The 19,388-nt window shown below is 35.4% G+C and overlaps 1 protein-coding gene and 1 pseudogene across 7 annotated transcripts in view; one reads left to right on the top strand and one right to left on the bottom strand.

The window, feature by feature from the left end:
* The window catches only part of LOC120618845 (zinc finger protein 420), a 51,374-nt gene that overhangs the window by 17,355 nt on the left and 14,631 nt on the right, over window positions 1-19,388 (top strand). Inside the window, exon 1 of one of the 7 annotated variants that reach the window (XM_039882888.1) lies at window positions 4,220-4,306. The exons of the other annotated variants lie outside the window; for them this stretch is intronic. The gene's annotated coding sequence lies outside the window, so the exon portion shown is untranslated. Of the gene's footprint in view, window positions 1-4,219; window positions 4,307-19,388 lie in introns of those variants that run through there. 7 annotated transcript variants of the gene reach the window in all.
* LOC120618868 (uncharacterized) lies at window positions 12,095-12,213 on the bottom strand (annotated as a pseudogene).

The following is a 19,388-nucleotide window of genomic DNA, read 5'->3' as shown; positions in this document are numbered from 1 at the left end:
TTGAATTCTGGGACATTTGCAATATTGTCAGAAAAAAAAACGAGCTATGCATTGTTACAATTTAGATTTGCTAAAGTAGCTCTAATTATTGTTTTTAAAAATAGATGTGGAAATGTATGGTTTTTCTGACAATAGAAGAGCTTACTTATATAGTGATAGGTTGGATAAATGAATATCAGTAACAATTCAAGTGAACACATTCCATTGCAACAAACACATTCTTTTATTTGTGTTTTATAGGTAAATATTACATTTTAAGAACTTTGCATTTTATATTGAATGAATATGCTAGAACCAGCTTTTATTAGAAAATAGTTCATGAAGTTCCCATGATTGTCTGAGAAAATTTATTGGTTTTTTTCCTTCAGCTCAATAAGAGACAGAGTCTATGTAAATTAAAACTTTTGACCAGGCAAAATGGTGTAGACAATAGTAACTTTGTTCATCCCTCTTGCAACCAAGTTGTGACAGAAACACAGAGCAAACAGACGGAATTTCCTGGGGTCTAGATGAACAGAAGCCCTACAAATAGGGAGAGAAATAAGAAATCACCCTTCAATGGATGGAAGTAGGAGGGGGCAAAGATGTGAGATTGCCCGGTCCCGAGCGGCTGAGTGGAACAGAGGCTGTGGCAGCTGCAGATGCCTCTGAAAGGGGCCGAGTCTGCAACCGGACTTTCACAGTCTACATACTAAGCAAATCTGGGGCTAAGTACAGGCTGGGGCTAAACTTGGCCTGTAGCTATACCCCTCTCAAGACTGGACCACTGGACACCTACTGCACAAAGCCATGCCAGTAAGACTGGGAGACTCAGACTGACCTGCTCACTCTGAGCACCAGCACTGGGTTGGCTGCTCGTGGGGCACCAGGGACTTACAGGGGGACGCTGATTTTTTGGAGCGAGGGCCAGAGGTGAGGCTTTCTCCCAGGCAGAAGCGCTGGTTCCTATTCTACCGAAACTTACATTTTTGTGGGAGAAATACAAAATATGAAACAAAAATATGTGTACATGTGCACATATATATGTACCTATATACATTTATTTATTCGTTTAATAAGTACAACAATTGCAGGTAGTGATAAGCAGTATAAATAAAGATAAAGTAGAGTAGGCAAATAAAGAAATGGGGAGTGAGGATGGACTATTTCAGATAGGTAGATTTTGGAAAAGCCTCTCTAAGGAGGTAATATTTGAACACAGACTTTACTGAAATAAGGGCATGAGTCAGACCAGTTATCTGGGGGTATAGTCTTCCAGGCAGATGGAGTGGTAAGTGTAAAGGGTTTGGGATGGGCATTAACTTTGTAGGAGGAACAGAAAAACATTATATCTGAAGAAGAGTGATCAATAGAGTAATAAGAGATAAAGATAGGCAAAGAAAAAAAGGAGTTGAAATTTTATTCTCTAAGGTGGTGCCTCTGATTCCTGACTAAAGCAAATGTAAATCTTCTCTGGGGAAAAGTAAGAGGGCTTAAGACTGGTCACAGATTAAGATCAACAAAAAAAATGAGCTCATGAAGATTAAATCCACAAGGAAACAGGTCACAGGTGAATAATAGATAATCTAAAGAAACAACAGATTACATGGCAGAAGATTTCACATATTAGAATTATTAGATGTAAATACAAACCATTGGCGAACTGTTAAAAGAAATTCAGTCACAAAAATGACTAGCAATAAGAGATTTTCATAAAGGAAAATATTTGAGAGACAACCAAATAGAACATTTCTAAAGGTTGTTTAGTTCTTTTTAAAAATGATCATTAAAAGATTGATAAATTTGCATGAAAATTATTGTCTTTATAAAAAGACATCATACAAAAAGTAAAAGACAAGCTATGAACTGGGTGGAGATATTTGTAATGCATATTGATGACAATGAAATTAATGTCTAGAATATAAAAAAACCCTATAGATTGATAAGAAAAAGGTAAATAACCTTTATGAAAAATTGGGTAAAAGACATTTATAGGCAGTTCAAGGAAAAAGAAATAAAAATAGTCAATAAACATGGAAAATGCTCAATCTCATTAGCCATCATGAAATGCATATTAAAACCACAGTGAGATCATTATTTTACACACCCTAGATTGGCAAAAAATGAAGAAGTCAGACATTACCAAGTCTTCACAACTTAATATACTTCACTATTCACAGTAGTCAAAAAGTGGAAATGACCCAGTGGTCCCTCAGCAAATGAATGGATGGATAAAATATGGTATATCTTTACAATTGACCATCAGCAATAAAAAGGAATGACGTTCTGATATGTGCCACAATATGTGCCACTTCACTATTCACAGTAGTCAAAAAGTGGAAATGACCCAGTGGTCCCTCAGCAAATGAATGGATGGATAAAATATGGTATATCTTTACAATTGACCATCAGCAATAAAAAGGAATGACGTTCTGATATGTGCCACAATATGGATGAACCTTGAATACATGCTGAGTGAAAGAAGCCAGACACAAAGACTACATACTGTATGATTACATTTATATAATATATCCATAACAGATCTGTAGAGACAGAAAGATTAGTGGTTGCCCAGCACTGAGGATGTGGAGACTGAGAAGTGGGCGTGGATTGGAGAATAAGAATCAGGACATTGAAAATGACTGCTAACAGGCAGGGGTTTGTTTATTTCTGAGATGATAAAATGTTATAAAATTAGATTGTGGTGGATATTGCACAGCTCTGAGTGACTATATTAAAAATCATTGATTGTATACTTTAAATGAACTATAGGTATATGAATTATATCTTTTTAAAAAAGTGTTCTATACCTTACTGATAGCAGTATCAATTGGCATAACCAATTTGGAAAAAATATGAAAATGATTTCCATACTTGTTTGCACTTAAGAAATAGCTAGAGTCCTTCTAAAAATTCCAAATTACAGGCCACACCCCAGTCCAATTAAAACAATCTTTCTGGGCATGGGACACGTTCATATGTTCAGACCCAGTTGGTAACCACTGCAATATGATATCTGAGAATTTATTTTTAAAATTTGAAAGTTCATTTCATTTAATAGTTATTGCCAATATGATTGGATTTATATCTCCCTTATGTTTTTTAAATTACTTTTTAATATTCTTTTTTGCTTTTTAAATCTTTCCTTAATCAGGATGAAGAGTTTTTTGTTTTTATTTTTGTTCTTTGAATTCCATTTTACCCCTTGTTTAGTTTGGAAGATATACACTTTATATATTTTTAATGGTTATATTTAATTTTTTATCACATGCACTTTATTCATCTTAACGCAAATGCAGTTTTGTAGTTTTTATTAATTGTAATGATGTTTTAAGAAATATTAATAGAAATTAAATATTTTATTGGATCTTAAATGTTTTAATTAACATTAAAATTATTCAATCCACATACAATATTTAAATTGTATACTGCTTTATAGAGTTTATCTTGTAATAAATGATATGCTCCATTCTCATGTCTAGGGTTTTAAGACCAACAAGTTGAGAAACACAGATATTAAGGATTGTGTCTACCTTGAAATAAATTGGTGGCTGTTGTGGCAGTGAGTTGAGATTATATAAGAAAGATGAGAAATTGACATCTCTTATGTCAATTATATATCATTGTCACAAAATTCTTACCTGAGTATACGAGCAATGTATGACTACTCTTTCTATACTTTTAGCAACACTAGATATTATCACTTAAAAATATCTCAATTTATAGTTAAAAATTGAGTAATGTATTCCTTTGATTACTGGTGAGTTTAAATATTTTGGGAGTATTTCTGCCTATTTTGGTCCTTTAATCGTTATCATTATTGTTTGTGTCATTTAACAAATATGTTCTTAACAAAGAGTATATCTTCTCACAGGACAATATACAGAATCTTAGGATGCTTTAACTTTGATCAGTCTTTCCCATCTAATCTATTATTGTCGTGTGGTGTTTTAGTTCTGTTTCCTTTTTAATTCCCACAATGGACATTATTTTTGTTTTATAATGACAACGTTTGCTTGTAGATTTATTCACGATTATCCTTTCATTTGCATACTATTCCTCTTCCATCATACCTTCAGACTAGGATCATTTTATATATCATGAAATACTACATTAGGGGTTGCCTGTTGTTAGTAAATGCTCTTGGTTTTGTTGTTGTTGTTGTTGCAAAATAACCTTGTTTCACTTTCATTCTTGCCTGATGATTTAATGGGTATATACTGACAATTCTTTTTTTCTCAGCACTCTGAAGATATTATTCCACTGACTTCTGGTTTCTATTATTGCTCTTGAGAAGTCTGACATCTGTCTCATTGTTGTTCCTTTTGTAAGTAATCTGTAATTTCTCTCTGGCTGCTTTTAAGATTTTTTTTTCCTCTAAGATTTTAATATAATTTATTATATTGTTTTATTTCTAGAAGTTTGATATATTCCTTCATCTCTAGATTTTACTTTTAAAAAATTTGTATATAGTCCCTTTCTCATGGTTTTGATTTTATGTTTTCATATATTTCAAGCATTTATGTTATATGTATCATTCAGCACTTTCAATTTCTGGAGAACAGGTCTAATTCTGCAGTTTCTTGCATTCATGGGGGCTCCTCTGTAATTATGAATTATCTCTAGCACTTTTTTCTCCTTTTGAGAGTCTAGGGCAAGAATAAAATGTTCCTTGTAATTTTCTTTTGAGGTCAGATTAATTTTCCCCGTCTCTGAAATATAGGCCTTGGATAGTTCTGATTTTGTGAAGAGGTTCATTGTTAATCCCTAATCTTTTGTGGACCCAATGGTTTGTCTCTTGGATTTTTTCAGACCATTAATATAAACTTTTAGGCAGTTAAACTCAGCAAATATCCTGAGTGCTGTGACTTCAGAGCATTTTTACCTCTCTAGTTTCTGATTCTCACTTCATTCTGCCTCTGGATCTTCTTTACTTCCTTTTAAGTGTGGCATACTTTTGAAAGGATACATGTCATATGTTATCCAGCATTTCATGATGTTTTTAGGAAATCTGATGCACCAGTATTTACAGTATTGAATCCTATCTTTGAACATGCATGCTATGTCTACTTTTCTTTTTTCTTTATATGTCCTGTAAAGTTTCACTGATTTTTCTTAAAAGCTTTTTCACATTGTTAAAGTAATATCCTCAGTACTTTATATATTTCGTTGACATTATAAGTAGGAATATTTTATTCTACGACATTTTCTAAATGGTTAATGCTGATGACTATATATAGCAATGTGTAGGTTTCAATTGTAAATTGATAATAACTTTGTAGACATATCTAATAGTTTTTCAGTGGATAATATTGGAGTATCAGTAGGTAATTTTGCTTTCTACATATAATGTATTATCTCTTCCTTTTCTATTTGTAACATTTTTCAAAACTATATTGGGTAGGACCTGAGTATTTTAGTATTTTGCAACTTGAAAACAAGTAATTCTTGTCTTTTTTAAAAAAAAAACTATTGGAAGCGCTTCTAATGTTTAACTATTAAATATGTTTCTATAGGTTTCTGGTAAATACCATTAATTAGGGGGAAGAGTCATTCTGGTCCTAGAGAGTTTTTAATAAAGGATCTTAAAAGAGATTTTCTGATGCTGAACTGTTCCTGCACTTGTGGGTTAAACCTTGTTTAATAATGAGACCTCACATATACAGCTATATTCTATGTTGCCAATATTTTATTTTAAAATTTTACCTGTTTGTTCATGAGATCGACTCCGTTTTATTGAGCTCTCTTTGTCTACTTTTGTTATCTCAGTTAATTTAACTTTGTAAAATGATGAGTATATTTCCATATTTTTATATGTTTGACAACAGTTATGTATGATTGGAATTATGTATTTAATAGTTTGGATGATCTTGCCAGTAATACCATCAGTCATCAGTGTCTATTGCCTTTTAGGAGAAGAGACATTGAACTAAAATTTTAAATTGTTATGTGGTTATTGATGTATACTCATCTTTTATCTTCATGTGTCACTTTTTATTATTTTCATCCATTTCATCTAGTTCTTCTAATTTACTATTGAGTTATATATAGGTTTTTTCCTAAACACTTCTAACTCCTATGGAATGTTTGGATTTATGTTCTTTTCTTCCTTTTCCTTTCCAGTATTGGATTTGTGTCCAATCTGATGTTTTTATCTACATGTCAGATTTTTGTATCATTTATTGGTATTTGCAAAGAATTGACTTATAGTCTTTTAAATTTAAATTTATTTTTTATTTTTCAATTACAGGTTGACGTTTAGTATTATATTCATTTGAGGTGTATTATAGCACAGTGGTTAGACATTTATATAACTTACAAAGTGATACCCCCAATAAGTCTAGTAACCCCATGACATCACACATAGTTATTACAGTGCTGTTGACTGTATTCTCCATACTGTACTTTACATCCCCATGACAACTTTGTAACTGCCAATTTGAACTTTTGAATCCCTTCACCTTTTTCACCCAGCCTTCCACTCCCCTTCTACCTGGCAACCATCAGTTTGTTCTTTGTATTTATGAGTCTGTTTGTTTGTTTTGTTTCTTAGATTTCACATATAAGTGAAATCATATGGTATTTGTCTTTCTCTGACTTATTTAACTTAACATAATGCCCTCTAGGTCATTCCATGTTGTCACAGATTGTAAGATTTCATTCTTTTTTATAGCTGGGTAATATTCTGTTGTATATATACAGGTACCACATCTTTTTTATCCAGTCATCTGTTGGACACATGAGTTTTGTTTTCTTATCCATTCAGCCACCCTGTCTTTTGATTGGAGGATTTAATCCGTTTACATTTAAAGTAATTGTTGATCTAGTGTGCAGTTATTGTCATTTTATTATTCATATTTTTTATCTTTTTTTCCTTCTTCTAAAAGAAGTCCCTTTTATATATCTTATAATACTGATTTGATGGTGTTGAACTTCATTAGCTTTTTTCTTATCTTTCCTTTGATTCTAAATGATAGCCTTGCAGGGTAAAGTAATCTTGGTTGTATAGGTCCTTGCTTTTCATCATTCTGAATATTTCCTGCCAATCCCTTCTGGCCTGCAGTTTCTGCTCAGAAATCAGTTAACTGTCTTATGGGACCTCCCTTCTAGATAACTAACTTTTTTCTCTTGTTACTTTTAAAATTCTCTCTTTGTCTTTAACCTTTGGTATTCTAATTATGATGTGTCTTGGTGTGGGCCTCTTTGGGATCATCTTGTTTGGGACTGTCTGTGCTTCCTGGACTTATTTCTATGTCCTTGGCCAGACTAGGGAAATTTTCACTCATTTTTTCAAATAGGTTTTCCATTCCTTGCTCTCTGTATTCTCCTTCCGGTGCCCCTATGATGCAAATGTTGTTATGCTTGGTATTGTCCTAGAGGACCCTTAAGTGATCTTCTTCTTCTTCTTTTTTTTTTTTTTTACTTCATTTTTCTTTTTGCTGTTCTAATTGAGTATTTTCCACTGCCTTATATTCCGAATCATTTATGATCCTCTGCTTCATCTCATCTGCTGTTGGTTCCATCTTTATTTGTTATTATCTTCTTCATTTCTAACTGCTTTTTTATGGTTTTTATGTGCTTTTTTGTTTCCTATCTCTTTGTTGAAGTTCTCACTGAGTTCCTCTATTCTTCCGCTAAGCTCATTGAGCATTCTTATCACCAGTGTTCTGAACTCTGTACCTGGTAGATTGCTTAACTTTATTTTGTTCTTTTTTTTTTTTTTTGGAGTTTTGTCCTATTTTTTCATTTGAGACATGTTTGTCTCCACATTTTGTCTGTCTCCCTGTGTTTGTTTCTACATTTCTGCCACATCTCTCAGTCTTGGCAGGGTGGTCTTATGTAGTAGGTGTCCTATAGGGCCAAGTGGCACAGTCTCTCTGGTCACCTGAGCCAGGTGCTCTAGGTGTGACCTTTGCATGGGTTGTTTGTTGTAGGTAAGCCTTGATTGCCATTGGCACATCCGTGGGTGAAATTGACCCTTAGGCTGACTGGCTGTGAGGACTGGCTGTGACTACATTAGATGAGCTGCTGTGCACAGGCTGACCCCACAAAGTGTGATTCCCTGTAGCAGGGTTATGGTGCCTGCTGAGACCACTCTTTGGGTGTATTGTTTATCAAGATAATTAGGTGGTGCTCTGGTATAGTCTGAAGCTGGCCACCAGGCTTGTTGGTTCTGGGGCCTTTTGGGAGGGGCTCAGGTTCAGGCCCAGGTGCCCAGCCTGGGGCCACCTGGTAGCAGCTACAAAGTGATCTGCTGTTGGTAGCTGCCTGTGCTAGGCTTGGAGGGGCCTGGGAGAGGCTATGCTCTGAACCGAGACTGGCTGCCATTAGTGTTGGGCTAGGGGCTGCTTAGCACAAGGTACAAGGAATGCTGAGGTCAGCCACTGCTTGTTTGGGGTTTGTGGGCCTTTCAGAGATTTTAGGAAAGTCCATAGCATGAGCTGAGGCCGGCCACTTGCTACTTTCAGTGGCTCACAGCCACTGAAAGAGGTTCAGGCCTGTGTTTGAATTGGTTTGAATTGGTTGGAACTGTTAGCCACTGAAAGAGGTTCAGGCCTGTGTTTGAATTGGTTGGAGCAGGTTCTCAGGGAATCACTAGGGTAGGGCCAGTTTGATGGAGACTCAGATATGGAGCCTTCCTGCACTTGCAGGCAGGATTGGGCTCAGCAAAGGAAAAATGGCACCTACCTGCCAGCTCTTTGTGGGGAGGGCTCAACAAAGGAATAAAATGACGAAGAGAGCTGCCCCTCTGGCCTTCACTCTGAAGCCGGACAGTTCAGTTCCTTTCCATATTTCCCTGGGGCTTTTCTAGCTGCTGCTCAGCTCTGGAGCTCAGAGTGAGTGAATCTGTCAGCGAATTAGGCCATTCATGAACCCTAAGAGGACACCTAAGACTGCAGCAGCCCTCAGTCTTACCTGGACAGAATTCCCGCTGGTTTTCATAGTCACATGTTGTGGCGACTCCTCAGCACTGGTGTTCCAGGCTGGGGAGTCCGGTGTGGGCCTGGGACCCCACGCTCCTCACGGGGAACCCTACTTTTAGTTTTGCTAGCCATTTCTATTCTTTCTAAATTCTAGTTTACTTGTTTTCTGATATTCAGCTAGCTCATTTTGTTTCGTTTCCCCCTCAAGTTGAAATCTTAATTCTCTTGTTTTAAAATATTTTTTGTTTTCTACTAAGTGCATTTAAGGCTGTAAGTTTTCTGTGGGTACATTAGCTGAATCTCATGGCATTTCACACAAAGTTGCTCTTGGTGTTTAGCTGTAAATTATAAGTTTTATTTTTATTTTCTTTTATGGTAAACGTTTTATTTCCTTTTATGATAACTAAGAAGCATCTTAGTTAATTCTAGTATCATATACTGTTTTTTTCTATGTTTTTCTAATTTCTCATTTTATTCTAATGTGGTAACACATATCATTAGTTTTAACTATCTGTTTTATTAATTATGTTCTGGTCTCCTCTGTCCTTATTTCTTGTCTGTTTGTATTACTATCCTAAAGCGGGTAAAAAACCTATTTCCTTCTATTTACACAATATTTCTGTTACCACATGCGAGTTTTCCCATATCGAGCAATTCTCCAATTCTTAGTAGATACCAGTTGGGTGTTTTGTAGTCTAACTCATTTCTGACATTACCTTCCCAGAGGTAGCGCAAACCCCACAGTTTAAGTTCTCAGTCCCATAAGACTGCTCCCCAATTCAGATGTCAATTGCAAGTCTTGAGTTGTCACCTACACTTCTGACTGACCAGCCGTAAATCAAGGGTTCCAACAACCCCCTCCTCAGGTTCAATAATTTGCTAAAATGGATCACAGAACTTAGAGAAACACATACATTTAACAATTTATTTTAAAGAATACAACTCAGGAACAGCCAAATGGAAGAAATGCATAGGGCAAGGTATTGAGAAGGGGTTTGAAACTTCTGTGACCTCTCTGGGTGTATTACCCTCCCAGCAGTTTGATGTGTTCACCAATCCAGAAGCTCTCTGTGAACACCTTTGGTTAGGCTTTTTCATGGAGGCTTCATTACCTGGACATAATTGATGAAATCATTAGCCATTAGTGATTAATTAAGCTTTCAGCCTCTTCCTTTCCTGGAGCACTGGGCTAGGGCACAAGTTCCAGTCCTCTAATCACATGGTTGGTTCCCCCGGGAAACCAGCCCCCAGTCCTTAGGAGCTTTCCAAAAGTCACCTCATTAACATAAACTCAGGTATGGCAGAAGACTGTTTTGAATAACAAAAGACATTCCTTTTTTAAAAAATTATTTAATGACAGGAAAATAACATGTTATAAACAAGCTGGTCACAAATGGTGGGTAGAGTATTTCACTTTTGAAAAAAAAAATAATGTATACAAAACACTGGAAAGTTATATGCCAAAATATGCAGAGTATTTCTGTTCAGTGATTATTTTTCCCTTTGCTTTTGCATATTTCTTGAAGCATGCTTATTTCTCAAACAAAAAAGAAAAACACATTACTGGATAGAGAAACGGTTATTAAATGTCAGGAGTCTAGCAATCAAGGTCTGAAATCCAGGACAGGTCCAGTTAGGGTGACAATGGTTGAGCCCAATTACAGAATACCATTCTTTTCTTTATCTTCTGGAATACTGTTTATTAGACTGTTTTCTCTATACTTGAGATTCTACATGTACTTGCATTTAACAGGAATCTATGAAGATTAACTAGCACAATAGCAAAACAATGCTAGCAACTTTGGTTTTTAATAACTACAAAATTTAACAACCATTTTGTAGTTATGAAACACACTAAAAACATAAAACACCTAAAACAAACTAGAGATCAAGAGCTCCTAAATCAAACTAGAGAACAAAAAACTCCATCTGACTAAACCCCTGCCTTTGCTGCCCTTTCTGACCTCTGTTCATTTTCAGTTCTCACTGTAAATCTGGAAGAGGCTATTTTTTTCTCAGAAAGATGCTTTGCCTTCTAGAGTACTCTGCAGAGTTAGAAGGGCTTGCTTGCTAAAATCCAAACCACCTGAAACAAAAAATTTGAATGAGAGAGTCACAACTCTTTCTGCCTAAATTTTTTAAAGAGAAAAGATACTCCTTTTTACCTTTATTAGACAGGATATTCCAAGAGTTTTAGGAGCTCTATGCTAGGAATCAGGGACAAAGACCAAATATATATTTTTATATGTCACAGTGTCTGGGTTTATCACTTTCTCTTTGGCTCTCATTTATTTTATTTACAAGACTAAGTTCTTAGGTGCATAAGGTTTATGAATGTTATAATTCCTCTTGTCTGACTCTAAGATAATTGCCTTGAGCTGTAAGAACTGAAGTAAGCAGAAGAGAACTTCTACAAGCTTCTACTGCCTCATCAAGCTACCTCCTTGCATCTTTACTCATTCTGCCTCTTTTCCTATTAAGATAAATGACTTTTGTGTGCTTTTATCCAAGGCCAGTACCTCCACTTGTGTACTAAATGCGATTCTTTCTGATCTGTTTAGGGACACTGTTGGATCAATTGTTCTTAATCTCCTGGAACAACTTTTCCATATATGCTACAAACATTTTCATCGGCACACAAACATATAATTTATCCCATCTTAAAAGGAAAAACAAAATAAACAAAAACAAATCTCTTGACACACATAGTTTCCTCTTGATATAGCCCTTTCTCTGCTACTTTAAAAAAATGTTTTATTAAATTTATTGGGGCAACATTGGTTAATAACATTATAAATTTCAGGTGTACAACTTTGTTTTTATCATAACTTACTGTGAGTTTCTATAATCCAATTTTTTAAAAAATTTATTTTTCACTTACAGTTGACATACAATATAATATTAGTTTCAGGTATACACATAGTGATTAGACATACATATGCTTTATGAAGTGATCACCCCAATAATTCTAGTACTGATCTGACACCATATATAGTTATTACAATATTATTGATTATATACCGTATGGTGTACTGTATATCCCTATGACTTTATAACTGGCAATCTGTATTTCCTAATTCCTTTTACCTTTTTACCCAGCCCCTCAGTCCCCTCCTGTCTGATGACCACCAATTTGTTCTCTATATCTATGAGTTCCTTTCTCTCTCTCTCTCTTCTTTTATTTTTTTTAATGCCTACAGTACCTGGTATTCCTAGGTGATCTCCCATCCAAGTACTAACCAGGCCCGACCCTGCTTAGCTTCCGAGATCAGACAGGATCAGGCTTGTTCAGGGTAGCATGGCCGTAGAAAGAGTTTCTTTCTCTTTTGTTTGTCTTTTTTAGATTCCACATAAAAGTGAAATCACATGGTATTTGTCTTTCTCTGACTTTTTCACTTAGCATAATATACCCTGTAGGTCCGTCCATGTTGTCGCAAATGGTGAGATTTCATTCTTCATTATGGCTGAGTAATATTCTATTGTATATAGGTACCACATCTTTCTTTATCCATTCATCTACTGATGGACACTTAGGTTGCTTCTACATCTTGGCTATTTACTATAGTTAAATAATGCTGCAATGAATATAGAGATGCACATATTTTCTTGAATTAGTGTTAGATTTTTTTTCCCAGAAAAATACCCAGAAGTGGAATTGCTGGGTCATATGATAGTTCTAGTTTTATTTTTTTGAGAAACCTCCACACCGTTTTCCCTAGTGACTGCCCATATTTGCAATACCAACAGTGCACAAGATTTCCCTTTTCTTTACATCATTGCCAACAGTTTTTTTTAGATTTCTTGATGATAGCCATTCAGACAGGTATGAGGTCATATCTCATGGTTTTATTTTGCATTTCCCTGATGATTAGTGTTTTTGAGGATCTTTTCATATGTCTATTGGTCATCTTTATGTGCTCTTTGGAGAAATACCTATTTAGGTCCTCTTCCCAATTTTTAATCAAATTGTTTGGGGTTAAGTTTTATGATTTCTTTACTGGGTATATTACTGAAGAATATCTCCCATTCAGCAGTTTGATTTTTTTGTTTTGTTGATGGTTTCTTTTGCTGTGTAAAAACTTTTTAGTTTGATGTTTATATCTGTCATTTTTCCAATACCATTTATTAAAGAGACTGTCTTTACCCATTGTATATTGCCTACTTTGTCAGAGATTAATTGACCTTATAGACATGGGTTTATTTCCGGGTTCACTATTCTGTTCCATTCATCTATATATCTGTTTTTATGCCATTACCATGCTGTTTTGATTACTAAATCCTTGTAGTATAATTTCATATCAGGTAGTGTGCTACCTCCTATTTTGTTCTTTCTTGATATTGCTCTGGGTATTTGGGGTCTTTTGTGATTCCATATAAATTTTAGAATTATTTGTTCTAGCTCTCTAAAAAATGCTATTGGTATTTTGATAGGGATTGCATCGAATCTGTAGATTGCTTTGAGTAGTATGGATATTTGAATGATTTTAATTCTTCCTATCCATGACATTGATATGTGCTTCCATTTATTTTTTTTCTTCAGTATCTTATAATTTCCCAACCACACAGGTCTTTTACTTCCTTGGTAAAATTTATTCCTAGATATTCCTTTGTTTGACAGTTATTTTGCCAGCTGGGCAGTAAGGGTAACCAGATGTCTTAACACCAGCCAAAAAAATAATGAAAATCCAGAAAAATAAAGATTTCTTTCTCTGTAACCTAAAAAGTTTCATCTGTGTATGTTCATGAGCATCAGGTCTGCTGGGTGAGCTCTTTTTTTAAAAACTTTTAAAATTTTTTCCTAGCTTTATTGAAATATGATAGACAATTAGTTGCTAATATTTACATTGTACAATTCAATGAGCTTTTTTCAATTATAGTTGGCATACAATAATATACCAGTTTCAGTTGTACAACCCTAGTAATCAGAGATCCACATAACTTGCAGAGCGGTCACCCCACTAAATCTAGTACCCTTCTTCCCCCTTACGTATTTTTACAACATTATTAACTATCTTCCCCCTGCTACACTCTATATCTCCATGTCTATTCTGCAAGTATCTATTTTTATCTCTTAATCTCTTTGCCTTTTTTCCTCACCCCCAACTCCCCTCCCATCTAGTGGCCCTCAAAATATTCTCAGTATCTATGAGTTTATTATTGCTTTTGTTGTTGTTTATTTGTTCTTTAGATTCCACATGGACATGAAATCATGCGATATTTGTCTTTATCCTTCCTATTTCCTTCAGTGCAATACCCTCTACGTCTATCAAGGCAATATCTTTCTCCATCCCCTTCCTTTTAGTTTGTGTCTTTTAATCTGAAGTAAGTCTCTTGTCGGCAGCATATGTAGTGGTCTTGTTTTCTTATCCATTCAGCCACTCTATCTTTTGTTTAGAACATTTTATTCTTTTCTATTTGAGGTACTTGTTGATAGGAATGTAGTTATTACCATTTTTTATTCATGTTTTTGATATATGTTCTTCTTTAAGAAGTCTCTCCAACATTTCCTGTACTACTGGCTTGGTGTTGATAAATTCCTTTAGCTTATTTTTTGTCTGGGAAGCTCTTTGTCTGTCCTTCGACTCTAAATGATAGCTTTGCTGGATAAAGTATCCTTCGTTGTAGATCCTGGGTCTTCATCCTGTCAAATATTTTGTGCCAAGCCCTTCTGTAATGCATGGTTTCTTTTGAGAAATCAGTTGCCAGTCTTATGGGTGCTCCCTTACAGGTAATTAACTGCTTTTCTCTTGCTGCTTTTAAAATTCTCTCTTTGTGTTTAACCTTTGACATTTTAATTACAATGTGTCTTGGTGCGGGCCTCTTTGGGTTCCCGGTTTTGGGGACTCTCTGAACTTCCTGGGGTTGTACGTCTATTTCCTTCACCAGGTGAGGGAAGTTTTCCATCATTATTTCTGCAAATAGCTCTTCAATGTTTTGTTTTCCTTCAGGTACCCCTATGATGCAAATATTTTTACATTTAATAGTGTCCCATAGGCTCTTTAAATTATTATAGCCTTGGCTTCTTTTTTCTTGCCATTCTGATTGAGTATGCTCGGCTTCCCCATCTTCTAAATTGGTGGTTCAATCTTCTTATTTATCCACTCTGTTTTTTCTATCTAATATACTCTTCATCTCAGATAATGTATTGTTTATTTCTGACTGGTTCCTTTTATAATTTCCATTTCCACTTTTATGTTTTTTATCTCTTTGTTAAGGTTCTCACTGAGTTCATCTACTCTTCCCCTAAGTTCATGGAGCATCTTTATAACCAGTGTTTTGAACTCTGCATCTGTTAGGTTGCTTGACTCCATTATTCCTGGATATCGGTTCTGTTTTCTCATATGGTTTCTGCGTCTTCTCATTTTGGCTGTCTTTCCGTGTCTATTTCTATGTACTAAGCAAAGGTCTTAAGTCTCCTGGTCTTTTTAGTATGACTTTGTGAAGTAGCTGTCCAGTAGCACAGTCCTGAGAGAAGTTCAGCTGCAGGCCAAGTTTAGCCCCAGCCTGTGCCCCTCCAGCGCCACCTGTTAAGATTCAGCAAGCAATTCACAGATGCTGTGCTTATAGTTGCCTCAAAAGGCCACACCAGAAACCGAGGCCAGCTGCCACCAGTGTGAGTCTAGGTGCTGCTCAGCAAGGGGCACCTGACTAAGGGAGAACACACCTGGATGTGGCTTGGGTGGGGCTGCAAGTTGGGGGAAGCAGAGTTTCAGGGAATCCTCTGGGCAGAGTGACCTCTGTTATCCAGTTTGATGAAGTCTTGGGTATGGTGGTGCTGTTGTCTGTGCACTGGGAGTGGCCAGGGCTCAACAGAGAACAAGGGATACTTCAGGCACTTCTGTTTGGCAGAGACCCTAGCGTCTGGTTCTCACTCTGACAATTCAGTGTCCCCCTATAAGTCCCTGGTTCCCTCTGTGCAGCCGAACTGGTGCTCAGAGTGAGCAGGTCCATCACCGTGTAAGTTTGCTCATGGATGCGGCCCCTTTAAGAGGTGTCTGCAGCTGCCACTACTGCAGCCTCCGTCCCACTCGGCCACTCGAGACAGGGCAATTCCGCGTCCTCGCCTGGTCTTACCTTCTGCCATTGCAGGGTGATTTCTTGGATTTCTCCCTAGTTGTATGGCTTGTTCATCTCTATCCCAGGCAGTTTTCTTTGCTGTTTGCTCCTTGTTTGCGTCACAACTTTGATTTATTCTCTAGAGGGATGAACAGAGTCTCTGTTATCTACGCCATATTTTTTCTCCACATGTACCTGGGTGAGTTCTTTTAAATGGCAGAAGTAGAGGAATATTTCCTCCTCTCACAGCATCTAGAAACAGAAAAATCAATAGGACTATAATCATAAGGAAAACCTTGTTCCAGAAAGTTGGAATTTTACCCCAAAGATTAAATGAAAAAAATCTTCCCCTACCCGCAGCCAGGCCATCTCCTCTCCCAGCTCCCTACTTCAGTTGAGAGTGCCCAGCCTCTGGATTGTTTTATTTCACTTTCTGATAATTTATTGGTGTATAAAAATGCAACTGTTTTCTGAATAATTTTGTATCCTACTACTTTACTGAAATCATTTATCAGTTCTCATAGTTTTTTGGTGGACTCTTTAGGGTTCTTTATGTGTATAGTATCATGCCATCTGCAAATAATGAGTTTTACTCTTTCCTTTCCAATTTGGATGCCTTATATTTCTTGTTCTTGTGTGATCGCTGTGGCTAGGACTTCCAATACTATGTTGAATAAATGTGGTGAAAGTGGAATCCTTAGCTTGTTCCTGATCTTAAGGAAAATGCTTTTAGCTTTCACCATTGAGTATGATGTGAGCTGTGAGTTGTCATAAATGGCCTTTATTATGTTGAGGTATGTTTTCTCTATTTTCACTTTGCTGAGAGTTTTTATTATAAATGGATCCTGGATTTTATCGCATGATTTTTCAGCATCTATTGATATGATTATGTGATTTTTATTCTTCATTTTGTTTATGTGGTGTATCATGTTAATTGATTTGTGAATATTGAATTAACCTTTCATCCCAGGAATAAATCCCACTTGATTATTGTGTATGATCTTTTAATGTATTGCTGAATTCGGTTTGCTAATATTTTGTTGAGGATTTTTGTGACTATGTTCATTGGGGATAATGGCCTATGATTTTATTTTTTATTTTTTGTAGTGCCTTTGTCTAGTTTTACAATCAGGGTAATGGTGGCCTTGTAAAATGAGCTTGGGATCCTTGTATCCTTTTCAATTTTTTGGAATAGTTTGAGAAGGATAGGTGTTAATTCTTTGAATGTTTGGTAAAAGTCACCTGTGAAGCCATCTGGTACAGGGCTTTTGTTTGTTGGGAGTATTTTGATTATTGATTCAATTCGTTAGTGGTTTTCTGTCTATTCAGATTTCTTCTTTTTTCCTGATTCAGCTTTGGAAGGTTACATGTTTCTAGGAATGTATCCATTCTTCCAGGTTTCTCAATCTGTTGGCATATAATTGTAGTATTTCTTTATAATCCTTTGTATTTCTGTGGTGTCAGTTGTCACATCTCTTTAATTTCTAACTTTATTTGGGTCTACTCTTTTTTTTTTTTCCCTTGATGAATCTGGCTAAAGGTTTATAAATTTTGTTTATCATAGAACCAGCTTTGTTTTGTTGAAGTTTTCTATTGTTATTTTAGACTCTATTTCCTATTTTGTTTATTTCTACTCTGATCTTTATTCCTTCCTCTATTCACTTTGGGCTTTGTTTATTCTTATTTTTCTAGTTCCTTTAGATGTTATGTTAGATTGTTTAAGATTTTTCTTGTTTCTTGAGGTATACCCATATTGCTATAAATTTGCTTCTTAGATAGAACTGCTTTGGCTGTGTCCCATAGATTTTTGTTTTATTGTGTTTTCATTTTCTTTTGTCTCAAGGTATCTGTGGACTTCTTCCTTGATCTTATTAACCAATTCACTGTTTAGTAGCATGTCATTTAGCCTCCCTATGTTTGTGTTTTTCAGTTTTATTTTTGTAATTAATTTCTTGTTTTATACCATTGTGTTTAGAGAATATGCATGATGTGATTTCAGTCTTAAATTTATTGGAATTGCATTGTGGCTTAACATGTGATCTATCCTGGAAAATGTTCCATGTACGCTCGAAAAGAATGTATATTCTGCTGCTTTGGGGTGAAATGTTCTAAAAATATCGGTTAAATCCATCTTGTCTAATATGTGTCTTTGTGGATTTTTTGTCTGGATGATCTATCCATTGATATCAATTGGGTGTTAAAGACCCCTAGTGTTACTGTCAATCTCTCATTAATATTTTCGTTATGTATTTAGATGCTCTTAATTTTGGCGAGTAGATGTTTACAAGGGTTATATCATCTTCTTAGATTGATCCCTTTATCATTATGAAATATTCTTCTTTGTTTTTCTTTACAGCCTTTTTTAAAAGTTTATTTTGTCTGATATAAGTATGTCTACTCCAGCTTTTGTTCATTACCATTTGCATGAAATATCTTTTCCATCCCTTGACTTTCATTCTTTGTGTGTTTCGGTATAAATTTGGTCTTTTGTAGGCAGCATATGTATGGGTGTTTTTTAAAAATCCATTCAGCCACCCTGTCTTTTGATTTGAGCCTTTAATCCGTTTACATTTAAAATAATTATTGAAGATTTGTAGTTATTGCCATTTTATAAATGTATTTTGATTGTTTTTGTACTTCTCTGTTTCTTATTCTCTTACTCTGTTATCTTATATGTTGATGGTTTTCTGTAGTGTTGTTTGGATTCTTTTCTCTTTATTTTTTGTATATCTCTTATAAAGTTTTGGTATGTGGTTACCAAGCTATGTTTATAGCAGTCTCTTTTGAGGTGATGGTCACTTAAGTTCGAACATATTCTATAATCACTACAGTTTTTACTAATGCTTCCTCAGGTGTTTTTGGTTTTTTGTTTGTTTGTTTGTTTGTTTGTTTTGCTGCTTTTGTGTGTTTCTGCGTGTATCAATTTATTGTTATAGTTACACATGATTTTTCTACTTTTGTCTTAAGCTTTGTACTAACTTTACAGTCAACTGATCCACTGCTTTTACTGTTTATCTTAGTGAAAATTTTTTTCTTTCCTATATTTTCTCATTCATATTTTTTATCTTTTCTATTTAAATACGTCCCTTTAACATTTCTTGTAATAGTGGTTAAGTGGTGTTGAACTCCTTTAACCTTTTCTTGTCTGGAATATTCTTTGTCTCTCCTTCTGTTCTAAATAATAGCCTTGCTGGGTAGAGTAATCTTGGTTGTAGGTCTTTGATTTTCATCACTTTGAATATCTTGTGCCATTCTCTTCTGGTCTGCAAAGTTTCTGCTGAGAAATTGACTGACAGTCTTATGAGAGCTCCTTTCTATGTGACAAACTGCTTTTCTCTTGCTGCTTTTAAGATTCTCTCTTTGTCTTCGATATTTTAATTATGATGTCTCTTTGAGTTCATCTTGTTTTGGACACTGTGCTTCCTGGAC

This window comes from Pteropus medius, unplaced genomic scaffold, assembly GCF_902729225.1.
Source record: "Pteropus medius unplaced genomic scaffold, Ma_sr-lr_union100, whole genome shotgun sequence".
Lineage (NCBI taxonomy): Eukaryota > Metazoa > Chordata > Mammalia > Chiroptera > Pteropodidae > Pteropus > Pteropus medius.
Note: the sequence above shows the minus strand (reverse complement) of the source record. Positions and strands in the feature narration are given on the sequence as shown.